The following is a 27,666-nucleotide window of genomic DNA, read 5'->3' as shown; positions in this document are numbered from 1 at the left end:
TGGCAGCTTAAAGCAGCACAAATCTATCTTTTTATAGTTTTACAGGTCAGAAGTCCAAAATGGGTCTTGTTGTTTTAAAATCCAGGTTTTGGCAAGGTTGTGATGCTCTTGGAGGCTCAAGGGGAGAATCCACTCCTCGTCTTTTCCAACTTCCTGCCCACACTCCTGGGATCCTGCTCCCTCCCTCCATTTTCTTTTCTTTTTTTTTTTTTTTTTATAAATTTATTTATTTTAGTTGGGGGCCAATCACTTCACAACATTGCAATAGTTTTTGCCATACATTGACATGAATCAGCCATGGGTTTACATGTGTTCCCCCTCCTGGACCCCCCACCCACCTCCCTCCCCATCCCATCCTTCTGGATCATCCCATTGCCCCGGCCCTGAGCCCTTGTCTCATGCATCGAACATGGAATGGTGTTCTGTTTCACATATGATAATATACATGTTTCAATGCTATTCTCCCAGAACGTCCCACCCTCACCTTCTCCCTCAGAGTCCATAAAATTGTTCCATGCATCTGTGTCTCTTATTCTGTCTCGCATATAGGGTTATTGTTACCTCCATTTTCAATATCAGCAGTGTAGCATCATCAAATCTCTCTCTTCTCTGACTCTCTTTTTGCATCATCACAACTCCTTCCCTGATTCATTTATAGACCTCGGTGATTACATTGGGCTGACTTGGATAATCCAAGATAATCTCATCTCAAAGTCCTTAACTTAATCACATCTGAAAAGTCCTTTTTGCTATGTGAGATAACATATCACAGGTTCCCAGGATAAGGCTGTGAACATTTTCAGAGTGGAGGCATTATTCTGCCTACCTCAGACACACTTATCTTACAGTTGATGCTGTTCAGTCACTCAGTCATGTCTGACTCTTTGTGATCACATTGACTGCAGTACACCAGGTTTCCCTGTCCTTCACTATCTCCCAGAGTTTTCTCTGATTCATGTCCATTGAGTCTGTGATGCCATCTGACCATCTTATCCTCTGCCACTCTCTTTTCCTTTTGCCTTCAATCTTTCCTAGCATCAGGGTCTTTTCCAATGAGTCAGTTCTTTGCATCAGATGGCCAAAGTGTTGGAGTTTCAGCTTCAGGATCAGTCCTTCCAATGAATATTCGGGTTTGATTTCCTTTAGGACTGACTGGTTTGATCTTCTTACAGTCCAAGGGAGTCTTCTCTAGCACCACTATTCAAACGCATCAATTCTTGGGCATTTGGCCTTCGTACAGTCCAACTCTCATATCTGTACATGACTATTGGAAAAACTATAGTTTTGACTATATGGACATTTGTAAGCAAAGTGATGTCTCTGCTTTTTAATATGCTGTCTAGGTTTGTCATAGCTTTCCTTCCTAGGAGCAAGTGTCTTTTAATTTCATTGCTGCAGTCACCATCCGCAGTTATTTTGGAGCTCAAGAAAATAAAATCTGTCACTATTTGCACATTTCCTCCTTCTATGTGCCATACTCACAGTATAAAGTATAAAAGGAGAGGGTGGAATGTGTGATGCTCCAAGCATAAACTCCCAAAGACCTCTTCTACATTTCAGCCAGTGAAACTGACCCTGTTCACAGTTTCTCACTGGCAGATCGAAGTAGTCTGGGAAGAAAGGGCTTCATTTGGAACTTTGCTGTACCACCTATATAATCAAACCACTTTGCAATAACACTTCTGATCAACACTGCACAAAGATTTAACAAGAATACAAAAAAATACAACCACACAATGACATTGAAAAAGTGGAAAAATAATTTTTGCAAAAAAATAGATTAAGTATCTGGAAAACCAAGATCATTTCTCTGCCTCTGCCTGAAAAATTGGCAACAAAAAGCCTGATATTTATAGTCACATCTACTGCCATGTGGTAATGTCCAGTTTCAAGATCACAGAATAGTAGTGACCTCTGTTTAGGGTACTCCTTTCTAGAGCCGGAAGCTTTGACAGGTTTAGTTATTTTTTTTCTTATTTTGTATTCTATTTTCAATGCTCCAGGAATATAAAAATATATTCTGAAATATAAGTATGACAATATAAGAGTGTAGTGCAAAGATTCGTGACCTTGGATATAGAGAAATACCATGATTGTCCTTGATTTGCTGATGATTAGGACCAGTGAATATTAGGACTAAAGAACATTACTATGCCTCAATTTTCCTTTGTGTCACCCAAGTACTAAAAAATATTAGCTCTAGGCATGCTATGGAGATGTTGTGGGATGAAAAGAGGTAGTGTGTGTGAAAGTCCTGTGAATAAAGTTAAAATTAATGGCTGTTACTGTCCATTCATTCACCATATGCAGTTTATCATGCATGGTGCTACACTGGGGATACAGTGATCATAACATGTGGCTGAAAGCCAAGAGTGGATGAGCATAACCTGAAAATAAATATAGTGAATTGTGAACAATGCTATAAGAGAACACACACAATTGTGTGTTTACTTACCTTATTTGACAGCTGAATGGTTAGAGATGAATATGATAATTTGAGGAGTCTATTTAGAATGATGTAGACAACAGTTCTCTAGAAGTCAAAGGGATTTCAACCTTTGGAATATAACAATATACCTCCCATTTTTTTTAAAAAATGTAAATGACTGCATTTGACAGTGTCGTCAGCTCACAGGTAGACTAAAGGAGAGAAATGGGGCTCTTTGGAACTCACTGCAGACCATGTTTCTCATCCTGGCTCACTCTTGGACTTATTTCAGGATCAGTCATATTTGTCATTCTTCAAACGTGTGTGGAAAGGAGTAAGGAGTGATTGGATAAAAGTGACAGTACATTCCATATGCTTCCTTTTTAAAATCACTTATATAGCAAATCTGCTTAGTCTACATGTCAAAAGAGGATTTTTTCAAGCTAAGGTTGCAAATTCCAGTAGGTTCTGAAATTCTGCCTGTTTTTACTTCATCACTATTTTCAAAGTGTTTGCTGTAAGAGTACATCTAACATTATAACTAAGCAAAAGATGGAAAAGGAATCCTGTTCTATGTTTCTTTTTTTCCCGGTACAGCTTTTTTGATTTGATAGAATGAGTGAAGGAGCATTTATATTAAGCCTGAGGGCTTGCCTTTTAGTAAATATTTCTTATTCTATGATTACAAAGAAAGATATTAGCTCTCCATTCTCATTATGATATTAATTTTATTTATTTATTTTCACCTGGGATGTATACCAGCCACAGGAAAGAATATAAACTAGAGGACAGAATTTTCATCTAATAAAAGTATGTTTTACAAATTAATACAAATATGTGTGACTAAATGACACAGTCATTAGACTGTGTCTTTCTCATATTGTGGATGGATAAAATCGGATCATCTACTTTCCTGTCCATTTTCTTCCATGATCAATTATACATGGTGAACTAGTTTGGGATAAAGTGAAATCTGGTACAAAGCTAAGAAGTTATGGAGGAATATGACCCATAACTAAAAATATGATTCCAACAGAAGAGATAACCTAACTGAGATATACTATAACCATACTTATTAGAAAGCAGAGAGTACAACATGCTATACAAACCTTCTTCAGAGAAGACTAATTCTGATTAACTGTGCGTGTAAAAACTATTTTTTAATAACAAAGTCATCTTAAAGTTTAGAAAGTCAACTCTATAAAACACAATTTCAGCTGCTATTGTCTCCATTCTCTGTATTTTCTATGCTCTGTCGATGTCTTCCTCATCTGCCAGAAAACTCAAGTGGTTACAACAGACCTTACTTTTCTGCTATTGGAGGAAAGGTAACCAAGAAACAAATCCTCACCAAGGCATTAGGTATCTAGATTCTCCATCCCCTAACTATTTTTACTCATTGATTTGCAGAAGGCAATGGCACCCCACTCCAGTACTCTTGCCTGGAAAATCCCATGGACAAAGGAGCCTGGTAGGCTACAGTCTATGGGGTCGCTAAGAGTCGGACACGACTGAGCGACTTCACTTCCACTTTTCCCTTTCGGAGTTAGGTAGAAGATGGCGGAGGAATAGGACGGGGAGACCACTCTCTCCTCCACAAATTTATCGAAAGAACATCTGAACGCTGACCAAACTTCACAAAACTTTTCCCTTTCATGCACTGAAGAAGGAAATGGCAACCCACTCCAGTGTTCTTGCTTTGAGAATCCCAGGGATGGCGGAGCCTGATGGACTGCCGTCTATGGGGTCGCAGAGAGTCGGACACGACTGAAGCGACTTAGCAGCAGCAGCAAACAGATCTTTAGTATCTATTACATACTGAGCAGTAGCCAAATATGGCATTTATTAAGTGAACAACAGAGAAACAACCTGATGTGCAATATAAAGGGATGCATAGTAAAACTGAGCTATGTAGAGTTTTGGGTGGAGCTTCTATAAAGTTAATAAATATCACTAAAAACCAAAGCCTGACCTTGGCCATAGTACCTGATGAGAACTCTTCTGAACAGATTTCCAACTAAAGTCAGGATCCACTGACAGCCTCTTTTGTGAATGCTGCAGAACCACTGGTTCCTGGAAAACTTCATTTTGGACAGACCTTCACTTACTGAGTTTTACTAATAAAGATGAAACAGTTAAGAAAGTCAAATGTGTCAACAAGGTACTAGATTATAAGTAGGAGCACATCAGTACATAAAAGGTTATTTTGACATTTTTAGTTATACATGCATATGTGATTTATCTTCTTGTAGACTTAGTTTCTACTTTTTACCTGCCTATCATCTTTTCTTGAAAGAACTGTATCCACCTGCTAGACCTGTCATGCAACTGATGACAGTGCTGGTCATCTGACTCAAGTGAGCCAATCAGAGTACTGTTCCCTGGGAAAGAGTTCTTGGTTAATGAGTATGTGACTATAACAGGACACATCAACATCTTCATTTTCATGGGCTGAAATGGTTGAAAAAAGAGAAACAGAGGAGGGGAGAGGAGAGATAGAGAAGAGAAAATTTAAGGTTCTCCTTTAGGGTCACTTTTTTTATTATATGCAAGATTCCTGACTGAGAATAAGGTTAACATAGAAGAAATCATAGATAAGAGGTGCAGAAAGAAGTGGAGTTCTTAAGACATCATTTGAACTTCTGGATCCAACAGTGCCTAAATTTATATGCAGAGTTAATAATAATGCCTAAAATTAAACCACCTCTATGTCTTCCAACAACATGAGAAGACTCTACACATGGACATCACCAGATAGTCAGTACTGATATTAGATTGATTACGTGCTTTGCAGTCAAAGATGGAGAAGCTCTATACAGTCAGCAAACACAAGACCAGGAGGTGACTGTGGCTCAGATCATAAACTTCTTATTGCCAAATTCAGGCTTAAATTGAAGAAAGTTGGGAAAAACCACTAGACCATTCAGGTATGACCTAAATCAAATCCTTTATGATTATACAGTGGAAGTGACAAATAGATTCAAGGGATTAGATCTAATAGACAGAGTGACTGATGAATAATGGATGGAGGTTCATGTCATTGTACAGGAGACAGGGATCAAGATCATCCCCAGGAAAAAGAAATGAAAAAAAGCAAAATGGTGTCTGAGGAGGTCTTACAAATAGCTGTGAAAAGAAGAGAAGTGAAAAGAAAAGGAGAAAACGAAAGATATACCCATTTGAATGCAGAGTTCCAAAGAATAGCAAGGAGAGATAAGAAAGCCTTCCTCAGTGACCAGTGCAAAGAAATAGAGGAAAACAATAGAATGGAAAAGACTAGAGATCTCTTCAAGAAAGTTAGAGATACCAAGGAAACACTTCATGCAAAGATGGGCACAATAAAGGATGGAAATGGTACGCACCTAACAGAAGCAGAAGATATTAAGAAGAGGTGGCAAGAATACACAGAACAACTATCTAAAAAAAGATCTTCAAAACCCAGAGAACCATGATGGTATGATCACTCACTTAGAGCCAGACATCCTGGAATGTGAAGTCAAGTGGGCCTTAGGGAGCATCAATATGAAGAAAGTTAGTGGAGGTGATGGAATTCTAGTTGAGCTCTTTCAAATCCTAAAAGATGATGCTGTGAAAGTGCTGCACTCAATATGTCAGCAAATTTGGAAAACTCAGCAGTGGCCACAGGACTGGAAAAGGTCAGTTTTCATTCCAAGCCCTAAGAAAGGCAATGCCAAAGAATGCTCAAAATACCACACAATTGTGCTCATCTCACACATTAGCAAAGTAATGCTCAAAATTCTCCAAGCCAGGCTTCAGCAATACATGAACCGTGAATTTCCAGATGTTCAAGTTAGTTTTCGAAAAGGCAGAGGAACCAGAGATCAAATTGCCAACCTTCACTGGATCATTGAAAAAGCAAGAGAGTTCCAGAAAAACATCTATTTCTGCTTGATTGACTATGCCAAAGCCTTTGACTGTGTGGATCACAATAAATTGTGAAAAATTCTGAAAGAGATGGGATTACCAGACCACCTAACCTGCCTCTTGAGAAATCTGTATGCAGGTCAGGAAGCAACAGTTAGAACTGGACATGGAACAACAGACTGGTTCAAAATTGGGAAAGGAGTACGTCAAGGCTGTATAATGTCACCCTGCTTATTTAACTTACACGCAGAGTACATCATGAGAAATGCTGGGCTGGATGAAGCACAAGTTGGAATCAAGACTGCTGGGAGAAATATCAATAAACTCAAATATGCAGTGACATTACCCTTATGGCAGAAAGTGAAGAAGAACTAAAGAGCCTCTTGATGAAAGTGAAAGAGGAGAGTGGAAAAGTTGACATAACGCTCAACATTCAGAAAACTAAGATCATGGCATCTGGTCCCATCACTTTGTGACAAATAGATGAGGAAAGAGTGAAAACAGTGGCAGACTTTATTTTTTGGGCTCCAAAATTGCCGCAGATAGTGACTGCAGCCACAAAATTAAAAGATGCTTACTCCTTGGAATAAAAGTTATGACCAACCTAGACAGCATATTTAAAAGCAGAGACATTGCTCTGCTAACAAAATCCATCTAGTCGAGGCTATGGTTTTTGCAGTAGTCATGTATGGTTGTGAGAGCTGGACTATAAAGACAGCTGAGCACCGAAGAACTGATGCTTTTGAACTGTGGTGTTGGAGAAGACTCTTGAGAGTCCCTTGGACTGCAAGGAAATCCAACCAGTCCATCCTAAAGGAGATCAGTCCTGAATATTCATTGGAACGACTGATGCTGAAGCTGACACTCCAATACTTTGTCCACCTGATGCGAAGAACTGACTCTTTTGAAAAGACCATGATGCTGCGAAAGATTGAAGGTGGGAGAAGGGGATGACAGAGAATGAGACGGTTGGATGGTATCACCAACTCAATGGACATGAGTTTGATAAACTCTTGGAGTTCGTGATGGACAGGGAGGCCTGGCGTGCTGCGATTCATGGGGTCGTGAAGAGTCGGACACGACTGAGCAACTGAACTGAACTGAACTGCACTGATGTCTTCTAGTTACATGAACTTTACCTTCTCCTTTCTACTTAACCTATTTTGATATATATTTTTTTGCCATTCATTTACTCACTCTAAAAATATTTAATAAACGACTATGGCTATGGTTTGAACATGCACGTACACATATACATACACATAGACGTATGCATATACATACATACAATGAATGAAATAAAATAGAATTGACTTGGCAAAATGAATTAGTTTTGAGGAAAAGGGCATATTGTGTTCATGTAATGTACCTACAATTTCCTGTGCCAGGTGTTTGAGAATGAAGAGCCTTTATTCCAGTGAAACTCTAATGGGATGACATGGTTACAGTGGGAACAGCAGTCTAGCAGGAGTTAGAATAGTCAGAGTCTGCTGAATTACCTATAGTACACTATATGTTTTACTTTTAAAATCAGAAAAGGAATGAAAGCAACTCCATTTTGGAAGTAAAATGAAGAAGGTGTGGGTTCTAGTTTCAATTCTTCCAAAGCTGGGTCTTTGATTATAGCTTCCTTCCTTTGTAAAATGGGGTGGGGGTGGGGTTGGAGCAGTGTCTTTCAAACTAGAATCAGTGATCCTGAGGTGGTTTGTAGAGCACCTTGAGGAGTGAAATGTGAGATGAGCCAACAAAGTAGGGCTCCTTGACCTTTCAGCCCTGCTCTCTAGTACAACTCTAAACATATCTCTTTTATCTACTAAGTTTGAATATCAGCGTCAATTAAAGGGCTAGTGTGATTTAAAATCTGGGTAGGAAAAGTTTATAACTACTGAGCTTGATGACCCCTAAGTCCCTTTTGCTTTCAACACTCTTTGAAGTTAATTTCCAATTTACATTTTCTACCAAAAATTTAGTACCCAATTCACAAAGAATAACCATTTTCTGTAACTGCCTTTACTCCAAGTGTATTGATTACATTAGGATACTTAGAATTTTACCTCTTAGAGTGTGGTATATAGAAGTCAAAAAAGGAAACAGCACGAGAGCTAAAATCGGTGTTTTAGATACTGTAGTCAGATTCAGAACACTTAAGCAATAGAAAAAGCATGAAACCAATTTGTATCACTGTGACATAAAAGATAAAGAAGCCTGATAAAGATGACTAAAGATCAATGACTTCTATGTTTCTGAGACACATAGAAGTCTTCAGCGCCTGAGCTACTCAGAAATGGACTAAACACAGATGAACAGTGTTCATAAACTAGCGAAAAGGGCTTTGTTTAATTTCTAGAATTACAAATAAACACTGGTTCTGTGTCTAGTCTGTCCCCAACACCTTGGCAAATGACTATAACATATAAAGGGCTATGACATGTTCCTCATCTAGTTAAGAATATGCACTCCATGTAATAACCTAAATGGGAAAAGAATTTGAGAAAGAATAGAAACATGTACATGTATAACTGAATTACATTGCTGTACACCTGAAACTAATGTGACACTGTTAATCAACTATGTCCCAATATAAGATAAAAATTAAAAAATAAAAAACAGACATGAGCTTAAACATAAAGACAACTGCAGTGGTGTCCGGAGATTAAATTTTCTATGTCTAAACGAGAGCATAGCTCATTTAGCACCTGACTAGCTAAAGTTTCAGGGGTTTAGGTTTCACCCTAAAATACTGTACTTTTTTTGTAGACTGAAGGGCTGAATTATTCTTACTAGAGGTTGTTTAGTACACTACAGAGGCAAGACATCAGAAGTACTTGCCTTTTGCCTTACCAACTCTTTCCAGCCGCTTATGTATTTCAAGGGACTAAAAGCATAAAAAATACAATTTGGAAAATATATATTCCTTTACTTGTTTACCAAAGTAGAATTGCTATCAGTTCAGTTCAGTTCAGTCGCTCAGTTGTGTCCGACTCTTTGCAACCCCATGAATCGCAGCACACCAGGCCTTCCTGTCCATCACCAACTCCCAGAGTTTACCCAAACCCATGTCCATCGAGTCGGTGATGCCATCCAACCATCTCACCCTCTGTCGTCCCCTGCTCCTCCTGGCCCCAATCCTTCCCAGCATTAGGGTCTTTTCCAATGAGTCAACCCTTCGCATGAGGTGGCCAAAGTATTGGAGTTTCAGCTTCAACATCAGTCCTCCTAATGAACACCCAGGACTGATCTCCTTTAGGATGGACTGGTTGGATCTCCTTGCAGTCCAAGGGACTCTCAAGAGTCTTCTCCAACACCACAGTTCAAAAGCATCAATTCTTCGGTGCTCAGCTTTCTTCACCGACCAACTCTTACATCCATACATGACCACTGGAAAAACCATAGCCTTGACTAGACGGACCTTTGTTGGCAAAGTAATGTCTCTGCCCTTAAATATGCTATCAAGGTTGGTCATAACCTTCCTTCCAAGGAGTAAGCGTCTTTTAATTTCATGGCTGCAATCACCATCAGCAGTGATTTTGGAGCCCAAAAAAATAAAGTCTGACACTGTTTCCACTGTAGGAGAAGGTATATGGCTCCTGAGCATTCTGAAAATGAAATAATTACTACCTTTGTTTTAATTTTTTGAGCTATCTCTCTTCTTTCTCCAGCATTTCCTACACCAAGCATCATAGTTCACATGGGGAAAGGCACAGTATAGCTCCACCAGAGGTCAATGGGCTGACTATTTTTCTTTTAATGGGCAGGGCAAGTGTTTTCTAACATAGCAATTTTCATTCAGATCTCAGCTGTGATAGACTAGAGTTTTTGTAAAGGCAAGCTACCAAACAGATGAAATGAGGTCTTTTAATTAGGTGTCTGCATTTTCACGGGCTCACTTGGCTGCATGTCAACTTCAGATGATGAAAAATCACCTGAACCTTCTCTGATGAAAGGCCCCTTACTCTGTCAGTGGGTGCTCATGTGAATCACCAGGAAGGGTAAAAGGGAGCCCTCACTGATACACCTGAGTCTGCAACCCTCCTACTGGAGGATGGCTGCCTTGCCACACCCCTTGGGGTTCTTCTGGAGTTCTCCTGCCCCCACCCTTGTTTCTAGCTGAGTAGAGCTAGAATTCTGAGATTTATGTTACATAGCAATGCCTCCAGGCAGAAAATGCTGCCAACAGCTACATGCTATGGGGGACTGGGAAAATGCAAAGACTTTCTTCAGGTTTTTCTCTGCCTCTCTCCTCTTTTCCCTTTTCCTGTCCTTTCTGCTTCCCTCACTCCCCTCCTTTCCCTTCTCCCTTTCTCTCTTGCCTAAATCTTATCAGTGACACATTTCTTTACTAGCAGAGTTGTGAAAGTAGCAAAATACAAGCTACTTGTGAATTTTTCTCTTCTCCTTCCTCTTAAATCAAAGTACAAAGTTGGAAAAAATGCACAAATATATCAGATCTTCTTTGAAAGAGGCAATTCAGATACTCAGGGAAGTTAAAATAGCTAAGAAAGCTTGAGCACTAATGAAAGGTAGTGAGAGGTGGGATCTCTAAAAGGTAAGAATGTTTTTTTTTTTATAAAACTCACTCATTCAATTCATTAAATTTTAATGCTTTTAATATCCAAGGCACTATGATATGAGAGATATCCAAATAAAAATAAAATCTCATGATGAAAAATAAAAAAAATAATAAATTTATAACATTTTGAAGTTTACTTTCTAGTAGACAGGAATGTAGAGGAGACAGGAGACTATTCAGTCTACAGCTGCAAGGGGAATGTAATCATCGAGAATAGGAGATAGCCTGCATGGTTCTTACACTTATTGTAGTAATATTGCAACCCCGTGGACTGTAGCCTTCCAGGCTCCTCCGTCTGTGTAATTCTCTAGACAAGAATAATGGAGTGGTCTGCCATGCCCTTCTCCAGGGAATCTTCGTGACAGAGGGATCAAACTCAGGTTGCCTGCATTGCAGGCAGATTCTTTAACATCTGAGCCACTAGGAAGCCCATATAGAACATATTAAACAGAAATTTATTGAATATATTAATATTTACTAATTTTAGGTAGTACATACAGTGGAAAAGCTGAAAGATATTACTCATATTTTCATCACCTATTTTATTTGTTCTCTTAATAAACAACATAACTATATGAAATAAGAGACCAGCCCAAAACTGATGACAGTTGTTTTTTCTGAGGAGAAAACTAGGCTTGGGAATTATGGTCAAGGGAGCTTCTAATTTATGTGTTTTGTTTGAAATCTTATAATACATATTCATGAACTACTTATACAAGTAGAAAAAAGATAAGATAAGGCAATGAGATGGAATCAGTTTCATTATTTTACTGTTATTACTGTTTTCCTTGATGGCATTTGCATATGATCGGTACTTAATGAATTAAAAAAAAAAATGAAAGATTTTTTATGGGACTTCCCTGGCAGTCCAGTGGTTAAGACTCTGCACTTCCACTGCACCAGGCACAAGTTCAGTTCTCTGGTAGGGGGACTAGGATTATAAATGCTATGTGGTGCAGCCAAAAATAAATAAGTAAAATAAAAGTTTTTCTGTCAATAATAATGAAAGAGTAATGTGAGAAACACAAGACTTCATTGGGATTAAAAATATAAAAGAAATATTGAGATAAAAGGTTTGCTGGGAGAAAACAAACTATTAGTATTTTTACATAGTCTCTCCCTAAAATCCAAATGACATAAATACAGTTGCATTTATTCTCCAAATCCCAAGATACAGGAAAAACTGTGTGCTACTATTTTTCATTTTCAGAGGACAATGAATTAACAATAACAGTAAGAGTAATAATGCTGCTGCTGCTGCTGCTAAGTCGCTTTAGTCGTGTCCGACTCTGTGCGACCCCATAGACGGCAGCCCACCAGGCTCCCCCGTCCCTGGGCTTCTCCAGGCAAGAACACTGGAGTGAGCTGCCATTTCCTTCTCCAATGCATGAAAGTGAAAAGTGAAAGTGAAGTCGCTTAGTTGTGTCCGACTCTTAGCGATCCCATGGACTGTAGCCTACCAGGCTCCTTTGTCCATGGGATTTTCCAGGCAAGAGTACTGGAGTGGGGTGCCATTGCCTTCTCCAAATAGTAATAATATTAATGGCTAATTCTTATTGAGTGCATATACTATATGAGGCATTGGATATTTGGATATACACATGTATGTGCATCTGTGTATATACACGCACACACACACACACATACACACACATATATATATATCCATTGACCCACAAGACCTTTTAGAACTAACACCCAAAAAAGATATTCTTTTCATTATAGGGGACTGGAATGCAAAAGTAGGAAGTCAGTTAACACCTGGTGTAACAGGAAAATTTGGCCTTGGAGTACAGAATGAAGCAGGGCAGAGGCTAATAGAATTTTGCCAAGAGAAGGCACTGGTCATAGCAAACACTCTCTTCCAACAACACAAGAGAAGACTCTACCCATGGACATCACCAGATGGCCAACACCGAAATCAGATTGGTTATATTCTTTGCAGCCAAAGATGGAGAAGGTCTATACAGTCAGCAAAACAAGACCAGGAGCTGACTGTGGCTGAGATCATGAACTCGTTATTGCCAAATTCAGGCTTAAGTTGAAGAAAGTGGAGAAAATAACTAGATCATTCAGGTATGACCTAAATCAAATCCCTTATGACTACACAGTGGAAGTGACAAATAGATTTAAGGATCTAGATATGATAGACAGAGTGCCTGATGCACTGTGAATGGAGGTTCATGATATTGTACAGGGGACAGGGATCAAGACCATCTCCAAGAAAAAGAAATGCAAAAAAGCAAAATGGATTCTGAGAAGGCCTTACAAATAGCTGTGAAAAGAAGAGAAGCAAAAAGCAAAGGAGAAAAGGAAAAATATACCCATTTGAATGCAGAGTTTTAAAGAATAGCAAGGAGAGATAAGAAAGCCTTCCTCAGTGATCAGTGCAAAGAAATAGAGGAAAACAATAGAATGGGAACTACTAGAAATCTCTTCAAGAAAGTTAGAGATACCAAGGGAACATTTCATGCAAAGATGGGCACAATAAAGGACGGGAATGCTATGCACCTAACAGAAGCAGAAGATATTAAGAAGAGGTGGCAAGAATACACAGAAGAACGGTACAAAAAAGATCTTCACGACCCAGATAATCACGATGGTGTGATCACTCACCTAGAGCCAGACATCCTGGAATGTGAAGTCAAGTGGGCCTTAGTAAGCATTACCATGAACAAAGCTAGTGGAGGTGATGGAATTCCAGTTGAGCTCTTTCAAATCCTAAAAGATGATGCTGTGAAAGTGCTGCACTTGATATGTCAGTAAATTTGGAAAACTCAGCAGTGGCCACAGGACTGGAAAAGGTCAGTTTTCATTCCAAGCCCTAAGAAAGGCAATGCCAAAGAATGCTCAAACTACAGCACAATTGCACCCATCTCACATGCTAGTAAAGTAATGCTTAAAATTCTCCAAGCCAGGTTTCAGCAATTCATGAACCATGAACTTCCAGATGTTCAAGTTAGTTTTAGAAAAGGCAGAGGAACCAGAGATCAAATTGCCAACATTCACTGGGTCATTGAAAAAGCAAGAGAGTTCCAGAAAAACATCTATTTCTGCTTGATTGACTATGCCAAAGCCTTTGACTGTGTGGATCACAATAAATTGTGAAAAATTCTGAAAGAGATGGGAATACCAGACCACTTGACCTGCCTCTTGAGAAATCTGTATGCAGGTCAAGAAGCAACAGTTAGAACTGGACATGGAACAACAGACTGGTTCCAAATAGGAAAAGGAGTACGTCAAGGCTGTATATTGTCACCCTGCTTATTTAACTTATATGCAGAGAACATCATGAGAAACGCTGGGCGGGATAAAGCACAAGCTGGAATCAAGATTGCCGCAAGAAATATCAATAACCTCAGATATGCAGATTACACCACCCTTATGGCAGAAAGTGAAGAAGAACTAAAGAGCCTCTTGATGAAAGTGAGAGGAGAGTAAAAAAGTTGACATAAAGCTCAACATTTAGAAAACTAAGATCATGGCATCTGGTCCCATCACTTCATGGCAAATAGATGAGGAAACAATGGAAACAGTGTCAGACTTTATTTTTCTGGGCTCCAAAATCACTGCAGATGGTGACTGCAGCCATGAAATTAAAAGAAGCATACCTCTTGGAAGGAAAGTTATGACCAACCAAGATAGCATATTAAAAAGCAGAGACATTACGTTGCCAACAAAGGTCCATCTATTCAAGGCTATGGTTTTTCCAGTAGTCATGTATGGATGTGAGAGTTGGACTATAAAGAAAGCTGAGCACCAAAGAATTGATGCTTTTCAACTGTGGTGTTGGAGAAGACTCTTGAGAGTCCCTTGGAGTGTAAGGAGGTCCAACCAGTCTATCCTAAAGGAGATCAGTCCTGGGTGTTCATTGGAAGGACTGATGTTGAAGCCGAAACTCCAATACTTTGGCCACCTGATGCGAAGAGCTGATTCATTTGAAAAGACCCTGATGCTGGGAAAGATTGAGGGCAGGAGGAGAAGGGGACGACAGAGGATGAGATGGTTGGATGGCATCACTGACTCGATGGACATGAGTTTGAGTGAACTCCTGGAGTTGGTGATGGACAGGGAGGCCTAGTGTGCTGTGGTCAATGGGGTCGCAGAGTCGGACACGACTGAGCAACTGAACTGAACTGAACTGATTTATCTATCATTTATTTATTTAATTTGATCCTAGGTTTCTTTGATCTGAGATTTGTGTGTTTTGCTAATTTTAAAAAATTCTTCACAATTATCACTTCAAATATTTCTTCCGTCTTATTCTCTCTTTCCTTTCTGGAATTTTACCATTTCATGGTTTCACAATGATTAGAATGCTTTGTTCTATGTGTTTTTCAATTCTTATTTTCTGTGTGTTTTTATTTGGATAATTCCTATGATCTGTCTTAATGTTTACTAATTCTATTCTCTCTTGTGTCCAGTCTGCTGATGAGACAATAAAATTAATTTTTTCATTGATATATTTTCCACTTCTGATATTTATCTTTTGGTCTTTTTATAGGTTTCATCTAAGATTTTCATTTCTTCATGTTTGTTGCTGATCTTTCACATTAAATTCTTTAACATACATATCATGGTTTTGAAGTCTGTTTTGATATTTCTAATATTTGAGTCATCTCTGGGTTTGTTTCTGTTGACCATATTATCTCTTAATGGTGAATTCTATTTTCATGCTTCTATTGGCCTATAATATTTCATCACATGCCAAAAACTGTGCATAAAAGAGTACAGACTGAGATAAATAATGTGTTCACACTTAGACAAAGGCCAATCACTTTTAGTTTTGGACAGTTAATGTTGAGCATTGGGTAAATCTAGCCTGTAGCTGGTCTGAATTTGGACTTTGTTATTTTAGTTATCTACATTACATCACTGAGGGTAAACTCTCCTAATAACATTTTGACATGCCTTGATCTTAATGTAAGATCTGGAATGCAGTTCTTTTCTCATTCATCTCCTTTGTTTATGCTTAGATAGAACTTGTATCCTTTCTCATTGTTATTAGGGGGATGGATCTCAGCCCTCCTGCCCTTCCCTTAATTGTAGATGGCCAATGATTTAAACTCAGTGAGAAGCGCAAGGTGCAGAAGGGTTTTGGTGGATTTTTTAAAATTTTATCTTTTTATTTGGCTGTACTGGGTCTTAGCTGCAGAACATGGACTCTCTCTAGCTGTGGTACATGGACTTCAGTAGTTGCAGCAAGTAGTCTCTCCAGTTGTGGCACACAGGGTCCTGAGTACATGGGCTCAGCTGTTGTAGCATGTAGCTACTCCATGGCATGTCAGGTCTTATTTCCCTGACCAGGAATCACACCTGCATCCCCTGGATTGCAAAGTGGATTCTTAACCCCTGGAACACCAGGGAAGTCCAGAAGGGTTTTGTTTGTTTCTTTCTTTGGCTTCTTCCTCAGAAATAGAATGGCTATGAATTTTTGCTGCTGCTCTTTCCTTAAGAATAGACTATTGTAGGCATACCTGACTTAGCGCACTTCATTTTACTGCATTTTTTAATAAATTAAAGATTTGTGGTATCCCTGCATTGAACAGATCTATTAGTAACAGTTTTCCAACATTGTTTGCTCACTTCATTTCTCTGTATCACATTTTGGTAATTCTTGCAATATTTCAAACTTTTTCACTGTTATATTAGTTATGATGGTCTGTGATCAGTTATCTTTCATGTGACTATTGCAAAAAGATTATGACTGCTGAAAGCTCAGATGATGGCTCAGCAATTTTTAACAATAGAGTTTTTTTTTTTAATTAAGGTATGCTCATTTTTTTTTAGACATAATGTTATTGCATACTTAATAGATTACAGGATAGCATAAACATAATTTCTATGCACTGGGAAAACAAAAGTTTATGTGACTTGATTTATTTTTATATATTTATAACCGTATTGTTGTGCTCTGAACTGAACCTGCAATAGCTCCAAAGTATGCTTGTGTAGCTGTCTGGTGTGTGGTATAAAGCCTGAAATGGCTTTCCCCAAACAACTCAAGGACCTTAGATTAGTTTAACTAACATCTCCTCATTCCTTAGTATCAATGTATTAAATAGTTCTCTCTTATTTTTAATTACCAATTTAGACATTGTTTTTAATTCAAGGTCTGTTTATAATTACCAAAGTGTTTGCTAGTAGGTTTGCTCATGGTTTCTTGTATTTCACTCCTTCCTTCTAGGTTTAACTTTTATCTTAATGAAAAACATTTCCCACTCAGGAGATGTATCAGTGAGGTGTATGAGTGTTACCCCCTTGCAGTCTTTAATAGTGTGAATTTTTTTTTTTTTTTTTTTGCTGTCAATCTTGAATAATGCTTTGCCTGAGTTGATTTCTAGGTAGCTGACAGTTATCATCTTTCAAAACTTTAAAACAGTTATTCCATTATTTCCTGGAATGTACTACTATGCCAAAGCCTTTGACTGTGTGGATCACAATAAACTGTGGAAAATTCTGAAAGAGATGGGAATACCAGACCATCTGACCTGTCTCTTGAGAAACCTGTATGCAGGTCAGGAAGCAACAGTTAGAACTGGACATGGAACAACAGACTGGTTCCAGATAGGAAAAGGAGTATGTCAAGGCTGTATATTGTCACCCTGCTTATTTAACTTATATGCAGAGTACATCATGAGAAACGCTGGGCTGGAATAAACACAAGCTGGAATCAAGATTGCCGGGAGAAATATCAAGAACCTCAGATATGCAGATGACACCGCCCTTATGGCAGAAAGTGAAGAAGAACTAAAGAGCCTCTTGATGAAAGTAAAAGAGGAGAGTGAAAAAGTTGGCTTAAAGCTCAACATTCAGAAAACTAAGATCATGGCATCTGGTCCCATCACTTCATGGGAAATAGATGGGGAAACAGTGGAAACAGTGTCAGACTTTATTTTTGGGGGCTCCAAAATCACTGCTGATGGTGATTGCAGCCATGAAATTAAAAGACGCTTACTCCTTGGAAGGAAGGTTATGACCAACCTAGATAGCATATTAAAAAGCAGAGACATTACTTTGCCAACAAAGTCCGTCTAGTCAAGGCTATGGTTTTCCCAGTGGTCATGTATGGATGTGAGAGTTGGATGGTGAAGAAAGCTGAGCGCCGCAGAATTGATGCTTTTGAACTGTGGTGTTGGAAAAGACTCTTGAGAGTCCCTTGCGCTGCAAGGAGATCCAACCAGTCCATCCTAACGGAGATCAGTCCTGGGTGTTCATTGGAAGGACTGATGTTGAAGCTGAAACTCCAATACTTTGGCCACCTCATGCAAAGAGTTGACTCATTGGAAAAGACTCTAATGCTGGGAAGGTTTGGGGGAAGGAGGAGAAGGGGACGACAGAGGATGAGATGGTTGGACGGCATCACCAACTCGATGGACATGGGTTTGGGTAAACTCCGGGAGTTGGTGATGGACAGGGAGGCCGAGAGTCAGACACGACTGAGCAACTGAACTAACTAACTAACTAACTAACTGCTACTGGAGGTCTTTAATCAGCCTGACCATTTTTTCTTTGTAGGCAATATGCTTTTACTATGGTGTTTTGAGACTTCTTCCCTTTGTCTTCCATGTGTTTCAGTTGCATCATAATGTGTCTGAATTTCTAAATGATTTTATCTTGGTATTTTTGATTGAATGAGATTATTTAATATATGATTTATGTTTTAGGTTCCGGAAACATTTTCAGACTCAATTCAAGTAATATCTCTCCTTAATTTTTCTGTTCTTTCCTGAAACTGTTATTAGATGTATTCTGCAATTTATTCAATGTCCCATATCTCATAACATACTATTTTTCAGATGTTTTATATGTTACTAACCTAGGATTCATCCTTGGTGATTTATTTTGATCTATCTTCCAGTTACTTAACACTCCTTTTACTGTGTCTAACCTAACTTAACTCTTTCATGGGAAGAGTTTTGTTTTTGTTCTAGTGTACCTATTCTTTTCTCAAGATATTCTGTTCTTACCTAGTGAATAACTTGTTTGAAAATTTAACCATACTAATTTAAAGCCCCTTTTAGATTGTTCTACAATCAGTGCTTTCTCGGGTATAATCCACCTATATATTGGACTCCCACAATATATTTAATGACATCAAATGATATCACGAGTTTACACATTTATAATTTTTGAATTGATCTTAAGTAGAACCTATCACCTGAAAGAAGCTCTAGGTTGAAGATATCCCCTATGAGGTAGTCTCATGATTGTTTTTGCTAGAGATATATGATAATCATAGGTCTTGAATGTAGCTTCTTACATACACTTGAATGAACAATGTCAAAATGTGGTAATACTGAGCCCAGTATCTATTCATTTTTCAAGTTTTTTTTTTTTAATTTGAAAGTAAGAGATTGAGAATTTGTGCAGGTATTGGTATATTCCTAGCCTCAGAAGTTATTAGAGCCTCTAGTTCTGGATCCTTGGACAGGGAGAATTATTCCAGATCCAGCTCTCATAGTGACACGTCTTTGCTGACTCCTAACTCAAAGTGTGGAACCCAGTTCTAAGCAACTCCACTCTGAAGAAGATCTCACATCTTACTTAGTCCCAGCTCCCATCTGGACATTAACGTCTTGATACTTAACCAGTTCTGCTATTACAGTGAACTTCTACTTTTAACTTCTTTTCACTTCAGTGTATTTTCCTTTAATTTTTGACATCTGAAAATTACCATTAGAACACTCAAACATCCTTTAGTGATGAAGGGCTTAGATTAACCTGAAAAACTCCAGCTTATATATGTGTGTTTAGCTTTGGGCCATTGGTGGAGAATTATCAGGTACTTATTCTAAATGTCCAATTCAAGATTATACAAAATAATAATGATAATAGTAATAGTAAAATGTTGAAAAATTTTACCCTAAGCTTCTTTTTCTGATAGACACTTATCTCATGCATAAGGACAGAATTCAACAGCAGTACTTAGTCAGCCATTACTTAAAAGCTGACATTTCAAAAAGAAATAAAAGAAATGGCTCCTGTAGACAGGTGGACAGCAATCTGTTTGGTGTTTATGACTGAGCCAGCACAGGATTCTGTGAATAGCTGTTCACTGGGACTATATGACCAGTATGCTGACAGTAGGTCCAGCCTAGGCCCATGCCAACCCAAATAAGAAGAGAAATTATAGTAAGTATAAAGCAATTCAATTCATATAGCATTTATAATTTATTTTGTTATTATTATTATCATAATCAAGTCATTTATGTACTCCAATGCTCAAATAGGGATTGTAGTCCCTAATACCACACATTATATAGGTATGCAGAGAACAAGCCCAGCAAGTATACTGTCTAAGTAATATCTCCAGATGGCCATTTCCCTGCTAATTCAAATTAAATATTCTCAAGAGAACCATTCACTGTTTTTTCATATGCCTCCTCTGTGTGCAAGGAAGCAACGTGTTAGGAAAGCAAGCAAACAAACAAATAAACAAAAATGACCTCTAGAATCAGACAGACCTGAGCTTGAGTCACAGAACTATCACATATAAGTTGGGTGAACTGGGTGACTTGTTGAATCTTTTCTGTCTCCATTATCTCACTTGTAATAGACCTGATAGTAATCACTCTATAGGGTTTCTGTATAGATAGTGAATGTGTGTCTGGTACATACAGTAGCTTCTTCAAAATGGGATCCCACTGCATTATCATGACACTCAATGATAGTCTAGTGGGAATATGCTAGAAGAAACTTAGGTTCACTTTAAAGTTCTTTATTGTTTTTCTGATAATATTGGAATATTTCTGGTAGATACACAGTCTTTAACTATTAAAAAAAATTGCTCTAGCTTCTTTATCCATAGAATTGTAGTCTAGATACCTTCTTTCTGATACAATATTTTCCAGAAACTGCCTTCCAAAGCAACCTATTTCAAATTATTTTTTCCATCACTGAAGATTCCACCCCTCATTTTTAACAAATTAACATCCTTTGACCTTAAGAAACTTTCAATTTCATAGTGAATAAAGATGAAGATTCTCATCAATTACCCTTATAATTCTTTATATGACATCCTCACCCTAATATATCTCCTCCTAATCACCTACCACTTTCTCTGCTTCTAAGATCATTTCCACTTACTTATGGTCTATTTTATGCAATTCCTGGTTCTTTAAATTTTTTCCTCCAAAGCTCTCCCTCCCATTTTATATCTGATCTTCCAAACAACTGTGGAAGTTCCACCTGTTCCAGAAAGCCTATCGTACTACTTTTTAAAAAGAGAAGTCTTAGCTGAGTTCATATCTCCATTAGTAGAGCAATTCTCCTCTTCTTAAGTCCTCCCTAACTTAGGGAAAAGCATTAGTAACTCCCTTTAATGTACAAATCCCACAACTCTCTCTTTAGGCTTCAATTTGACTAAATATATTCCTTTAATATCTTCCTTTTTATCTGTATATGATGCCTTAATATCTGAGCTTATACCCTCCTAGAGAGTATATAATGTGTTGGTCTCAAATGGTAGCCCATGCAGAGAGATGCTTCAAAAATATTACAAAAGTTGCTGAAGAGGGAGATGAACAAAAATGCAGCATTACTGGCTAACCTGCAAAACACAAAACTCTAAAATTCTAATTTTACCCAAACCAATTCTACCATCCCATGCCCAGAAGCACTCAAGCAGGAAGGCTGCACAGCTTACACACACTGCTGTGAAATGCAGAACTCATACAGCAGCCGAGGTACATAAATATGCAAATCATAGATGTATACAGACACAGCCTTCCAATAGAGAACACCAGCTGTCATATGCAGTAGAATCACTTCAAGGACTTGGCGTTGGTAAACTGGCAAATACCCCCTGGTGGTTGCTGCCCCATCAATCATGGGCCATTTGGCCAGGCTGCATTCTTGAACCTGTTTTCTCCCCCTTTTTAACTGAGTTTAACTCAAATAACTTTTTTTAAGGTGATGAAATAAGCTGCTATAAAGTTTAATCTTAGTTGAATGTAGGAAGTTTACTGTTCTCTGGACATATTCTTTCCTGTATTTTGCCATTAAAAAAAAGTCTATACACCCCCTATCCATCCCCCACCAAAGAAAACAAAGTTAAAATGTCGAGTTAATGTTTTCGTTTCTCATTATTTAAGAACTATTAGGAAAGATTATGCTGAGATTTGGGTAATGAGCAATGTGCAGGGTTTAGCAGTTTGTTCAGTTTTTTTTTTTTTCAGAGACTGTTGAAGACTATCGTCCCAGAAAACTCTAGACCTTGGAGTTATCACAGTGATTATGAAATGAAAGTGGACTAGGGAGGAGGATGAAAATATATAATGAATATTGACAAACTTGTGGTACCCCAAAGTCCATGGAAACTCTAGTTTAATGTGGAAATGAATAAGAAATTTATTTCTCAACAAACAACAAGAATGGTTTACAACCATAGAGGCATTCTGAGAGAAGTAAACATGCCATCAATTTTAAATAGCAGTATTATCTAACAGAGAGTAGATCAATGGAAGTTGCATAGGTTTTCAGATGCTTCAGGATATTAAAGAACAATCCCATTTCCCCCTTCATAAACCACTCCATCCAGAAACATAATTTAAAAAAGTGCCATAAATCATTACCTGCTTGGCAACCAATCAGCATTCAAGAAAGTTCTGTCTACCTCTCTTCTTCTGCCTTGGAACTATCTGAAATGTTCTCATTTTTGTTAACTAGTAAACCTGGTACAGTTCTTCTGACTGGATACTTGATAGAAAATAATGTTTTCTTTCAGATTTAATATCTTTTCATCATAGCAAAAGAAGAGGAAGTTATATTTTTATGAATTACTAGAAGAGTTATATTTATATAAGTTACTAGAAGAGAAACTAATATTTTTCTTTGGAAAACTTAAAGTACTCAATAATTATTAGTTGGGTGATATTCATTACATGCTTGTAAAGAAGTTTTATTCCTTTAAAGAGATTTAATGCATTTTCAAAGATAGAGGGAACAGGGTACAGATAATAACAAAGATTTGCTCCTTCCATACAAAGGTAAGGTGATGAAGAATCACAATGAAAAAAGACTAGGATTTTCATCAACTCTCAACGTCGTTTACATGATTTCATCATCCCGTGTGAAGGGGGATGTTACTCCCTTGTGAACCTGGATGTTACTGTTAGAAAGTAAGACCATCATTAATCCATTATCCCATACTTTTGAGCCTTCTATTTTCTGAAGTTCTGTGTGGTTTCAAAGAGAAACAAAGCACAGTCTGTGCATGCTGGGAGTATATACCTGTAAAGGAGATAAGATGTATATTCAAATAGCCATGTTATAAAGTGAAATGTGATATGTGTTCAAAGAGAAACAAAGTGCTTTTAGTGTTAGAGAAGAGAGAGCTTGCTGGTAGATGGTAAGATCAAATGAGCCATGATCTGTAGAAACCACCCTACACAGAGTGTGCAGGGTGATTTTTAACACCTCATCCGGGACCTGTAATTCCCTAGCTTAAAATTGTCAATGGATTGCTATCACACATGAAATATCCACATTTCTCCCTGCAAAAGCAAAGCCCGACCACACTGCAAGGCTCCATGTAACTCTGCAGCCTCTTCTTATTTCCCACCCCTCTTTTCTCACCAAAGTCTAGCTCACTGGCCACATACCCTAATTCTGCATGGAATCTCCTTCTCACATTTCATGACTGCCTAATTCTACTTGCACAACTTCAGAGAAAAGTTTGATTATCCAGGGATAGAATATGTACAGAGGGAGAAATTTTCTTGGAATAATATGTTGGGAAAAATCATTCATAGGTAGACTGTTCTGTGTTGATGTTAGAAGTTGAACGTTTTGAGACAAAGAATGCTAATATCAGAGCTCTAGTTCACAAATATCTAGAAGGGATAGTTAGGACAATTTAGAATACAGAAAAGTGGGAATCAGAAATACAACTTTTCTTGAAAAAATATAGGAAAGAAGTAACGAGGGTATAAATTAGAGAAGGTAGGAAAGCATGACTCACACAGGGTACAACTGATTGAATGAAAGAGACAGATGGTGATGGGTAAGTAATAAATAACCCTGCTTTCAGGGAGATCAATTATGCCATCATCAGAAATGAGGATATCAGAAGAAAGAGAGAGGATGCTTTGGAGGGAAAGATTAATTTTGATTTGACACAATAAATATGAAGATAGAAAGAAATGTTTATGAAGTATTTCTACAGCAGGATTTCCTGTCCCACCCCATCCCATTTAAAGGGCAAGGCTGGCAAAGGAGACTTAGAATCAAATTATACAGAGATTACATCAAAGATTAGGTCATCAATGGACAGAACCTAGAAAGGAAGAAGAAGCAAGGATAGGTCTCACGAACAATACAGTAATATGAAGACCATATACCCCTAAAGCATTTCAAGCTGACATTGTCTGAAAGACAAAGGAACCCTAGAACAGGGCATTATTTCAGGAAATAAGGAGAAAAGAAATTGCAAGGAAAAAGAGTCCTTAGCTCTGTGTGCCTGAATAGAAGTCAAAGAGAATGATAGAAGAGGACTGGCTCTTGAAAAAGGAGGAGCAGTGGGAGGTCATAAATATAAAATAAGAAGACTAACAAAAGTTGTTTTAAGTCATTGAGCTGAAAATCAGCAAGGGATGTATGGAGAGATTTCCAGAAAGAATGAGAAATCAGCTGAAGTTAGGGTGACTTTGTAAGGTACTCAGTGAAATCTTATGACATTCCACTTTCTAGATACCTTTAGAAGAGAGTAAGAAAAGGAATATGAAAGCTAACTGGAGAGGTTAAGAAGATAATGAGATCTTAAGATAATAATAAGATCAAACAAATTTGAATTCAGGGTGCCAGTAAGGAATCCACCAAAATGTCAGATGGTGGGCTCCAGCCTGGGTAAACAGGCCTCAGTATCAGTCAGATCAGTCGCTCAGTCGTGTCTGACTCTTTGTGACCCCATGGACTGCAGCACGCCAGGTCTTCCTGTCCATCACAACTCCCGGAGTTTACTCAAACTCACGTCCATTGAGTCGGTGCTGCCATCCAACCATCTCATCCTCTGTCGTCCCCTTCTCCTCCCACCTTCAATCTTTTGCAGCATCATGGTCTTTTCAAATGAGTCAGCTCTTTGCATCAGGTGGCCAAAGTCTCAGTTAGTCTCAGTTCAGTCACTCTGTCATGTCTGACTCTTTGCAATCCCGTGGACTGCAGCACGCCAGGCCTCCCTGTCCGTCATCAAATTCCAGAGCTTGCTCAAACTCATGTCCATTGAGTCAGTGATGCCATCCAACGATCTCATCATCTGCCATCCCCTTCTCCTTCTGCCTTCAATCTTGCCCAGGATCAGGGTCTTTTCCAATGAGTCAGCTCTTCGCAAGTGGCCAAAGTAATGGCGATTCAGCTTCAGCATCAGTCATTCTGATAAACATCCAGGACTGATTCCCTCAAAGACTGACTGGTTGGATCTCCTTGCAGTCCAAGGGACTCTCAAGAATCTTCTCCAACACCACAGTTCAAAAGCATCAATTCTTCGGTGCTCAGCATTCTTTATAGTCCAACTCTCACATCCATACATGACTACTGGAAAAACCATAGCTTTGACTAGATGGACCTTTGTTGGTAAAGTAATGTCTCTGCTTTTTACTCTGCTGTCTATGTTGATCATAATTTTTCTCCCAAGGAGCAAGCGTCTTTTAATTTGATGGCTGCAGTCACCATCTGCAGTGATTTTGGAGCCCCCCAAAATAAAATCTCTCACTGTTTCCATTATTTCCCCATCTATTTTCCATGAAGTGATGGGACCGGATGCCATGATCTTAGTTTTCTGAATGTTGAGTTTTAAGTCAATTTTTTCACTCTCCTCTTTCACTTTTATCAAGAGGCTCTTTAGTTGTTTTCTTGAAGCAAGTACACGGTTGAAGCAGCTTACAGGAAATCCAGATAGATGGAGTTTTGTTTGATTGTGGGTTTCTTTTTTATTTGTTTGTTTTGAAATCAGGATGGGATTTAAAAATTTTAAAGGAAACTGTTTATGCTACAATTTTACTTGATCTGAGGAGACTGACAAAGTCCTTCTCACATAAAATCTGTCTTTGTTTCTCTTTTCCAAGAGTTTGTAATAAAATTCAACATTCAGAAAACTAAGACTATGGCATCCAGTCCCATCACTTCATGACAAATAGATGGGAAAACAATGGAAACAGTGACAGGTTTTATTTTCTTGGGCTCCAAAATCTCTACAGATGGGGACTGCAGCCAAGGAAATAAAAGACTCTTGCTCCTTGAAAGAAAAGCTATGACAAAACCTAGACAGTGTATTAAAAAGCACAGACATTACTTTCCCAACAAGGGTCCATATAGTCAAAGCTATGGTTTTTCCAGGAGTCATGTATAGATGTGAGAATTGGACCATAAAGAAGGCTGAGCACTGAAGAACTGATGCATTCAAACTGTGGTGCTGGAGAAGACTCTTGAGAGTCCCTTGGACAGCAAGGAGATCCAACCAGTTCATCCTAAAGGAAATCAACCCTGAATATTCACTGGAAGGACAGAAGCTGAAACTGAAGCTCCAGTATTTTGGCCACGTGATGCAAAGAGCCGACTCATTGGAAAAGATTGCTTGATGCTGGCAAAGATTGAGGGGAGGAGAAGGAGGCAACAGAGGATGAGACGATTGGATGTCATTACCGACTCAGTGGACATGAGTTTGAGCAAACCTGGGGAGATAGTGCAGGACAGGGAAGCCTGGTGTGCTGCAGTTTATGGGATTGCAGAGTCAGACATGACTGAGTGACTGAACGACAACAACATAGCATTATTTCTATAATATCTCTTTTAAAAAGAATATATCTTTGGAAGTATAAGAAATTAAGGCCTTATCATTTTAGAATAAACAATTTTATGACTGCTTCCACCATATAGAAAAGACAGAACATTTAGGTGAGAGAATAAAGGAGGCTTGAAGGAGAAATGATAAATAAAAGAGAAGATAAAATGGAGGTGGAAGTTGACAAAGAAATTCTGCTCTCTGAAAAATTTTATAAAAGCCTGTTCTTTCAATAATCATGACTTTATTAAGGATTCATAAACAATTTTATAGATATAATACATGTACATACAATAAAACTGGAAACTAAACAATACAACTTTACCTATAAAATCAATATTTGAAAAATTAATATAAAACTATTCTGGTATATTTCATTGTATCTACTTTTCCAATGAATGTATGAATGCATATGGTGTAAGTTGTATATTTATTCTAGTTTATAAAATTAAGGTTATAGATTATACTGTTTTGTAATCTGCCACTTCAATTAACCATACATTGCAAATATGTTTATTACATAATAAAATGTCTTATAAATCATGTTTTATAAAGCACAATAGTTAATGGTTGCTTAGATGCATAAATCAGAGTTCTTCGTTGGAATAAAGAGAAAACATCTCTAGTTCTCCTGTGCCTGTCATTGCAACCAGGAAGCATGTAAAACCAGAATTATGACCAAAAAGTTTTATGAGGCCGCATGACTGCTGCTGAATCTGAACATGAGATGACATAGCTCTCACCACTGACAATATGGTTCTAGATGCAGGTCTTAGCAGAACATCAGAGATACAGCCACTACTAGATAAACTCACTATGGATGTCACCACCTGCCTGAATAGATTCTCTTTGGTCCTGAGTTTCTTGTATCAGTAATTTGTACTAATAATTCTGAGCCTGGGGCAAATGCAGTGGAGTTTCAAGGCTGAATATCATGTTTAAGCCCTAGTTTTGAGGGTATCTCAATTTCATTTCAGCTTTCACTCTGGGTAGTAATGTCTGCAT

At 38.2% G+C, this 27,666-nt stretch overlaps 1 protein-coding gene across 8 annotated transcripts in view; it reads right to left on the bottom strand.

Moving 5' to 3' along the window:
* The window catches only part of LSAMP (limbic system associated membrane protein), a 1,066,465-nt gene that overhangs the window by 263,952 nt on the left and 774,847 nt on the right, over window positions 1-27,666 (bottom strand). The window lies entirely within an intron of this gene.

This window comes from Giraffa tippelskirchi, chromosome 2, assembly GCF_054371585.1.
Source record: "Giraffa tippelskirchi isolate mGirTip1 chromosome 2, T2T-mGirTip1v1.2.pri, whole genome shotgun sequence".
Lineage (NCBI taxonomy): Eukaryota > Metazoa > Chordata > Mammalia > Artiodactyla > Giraffidae > Giraffa > Giraffa tippelskirchi.
The sequence above is the reverse complement of the archived record's forward strand: the minus strand, read 5'-3'. Positions and strand labels throughout refer to the sequence as shown.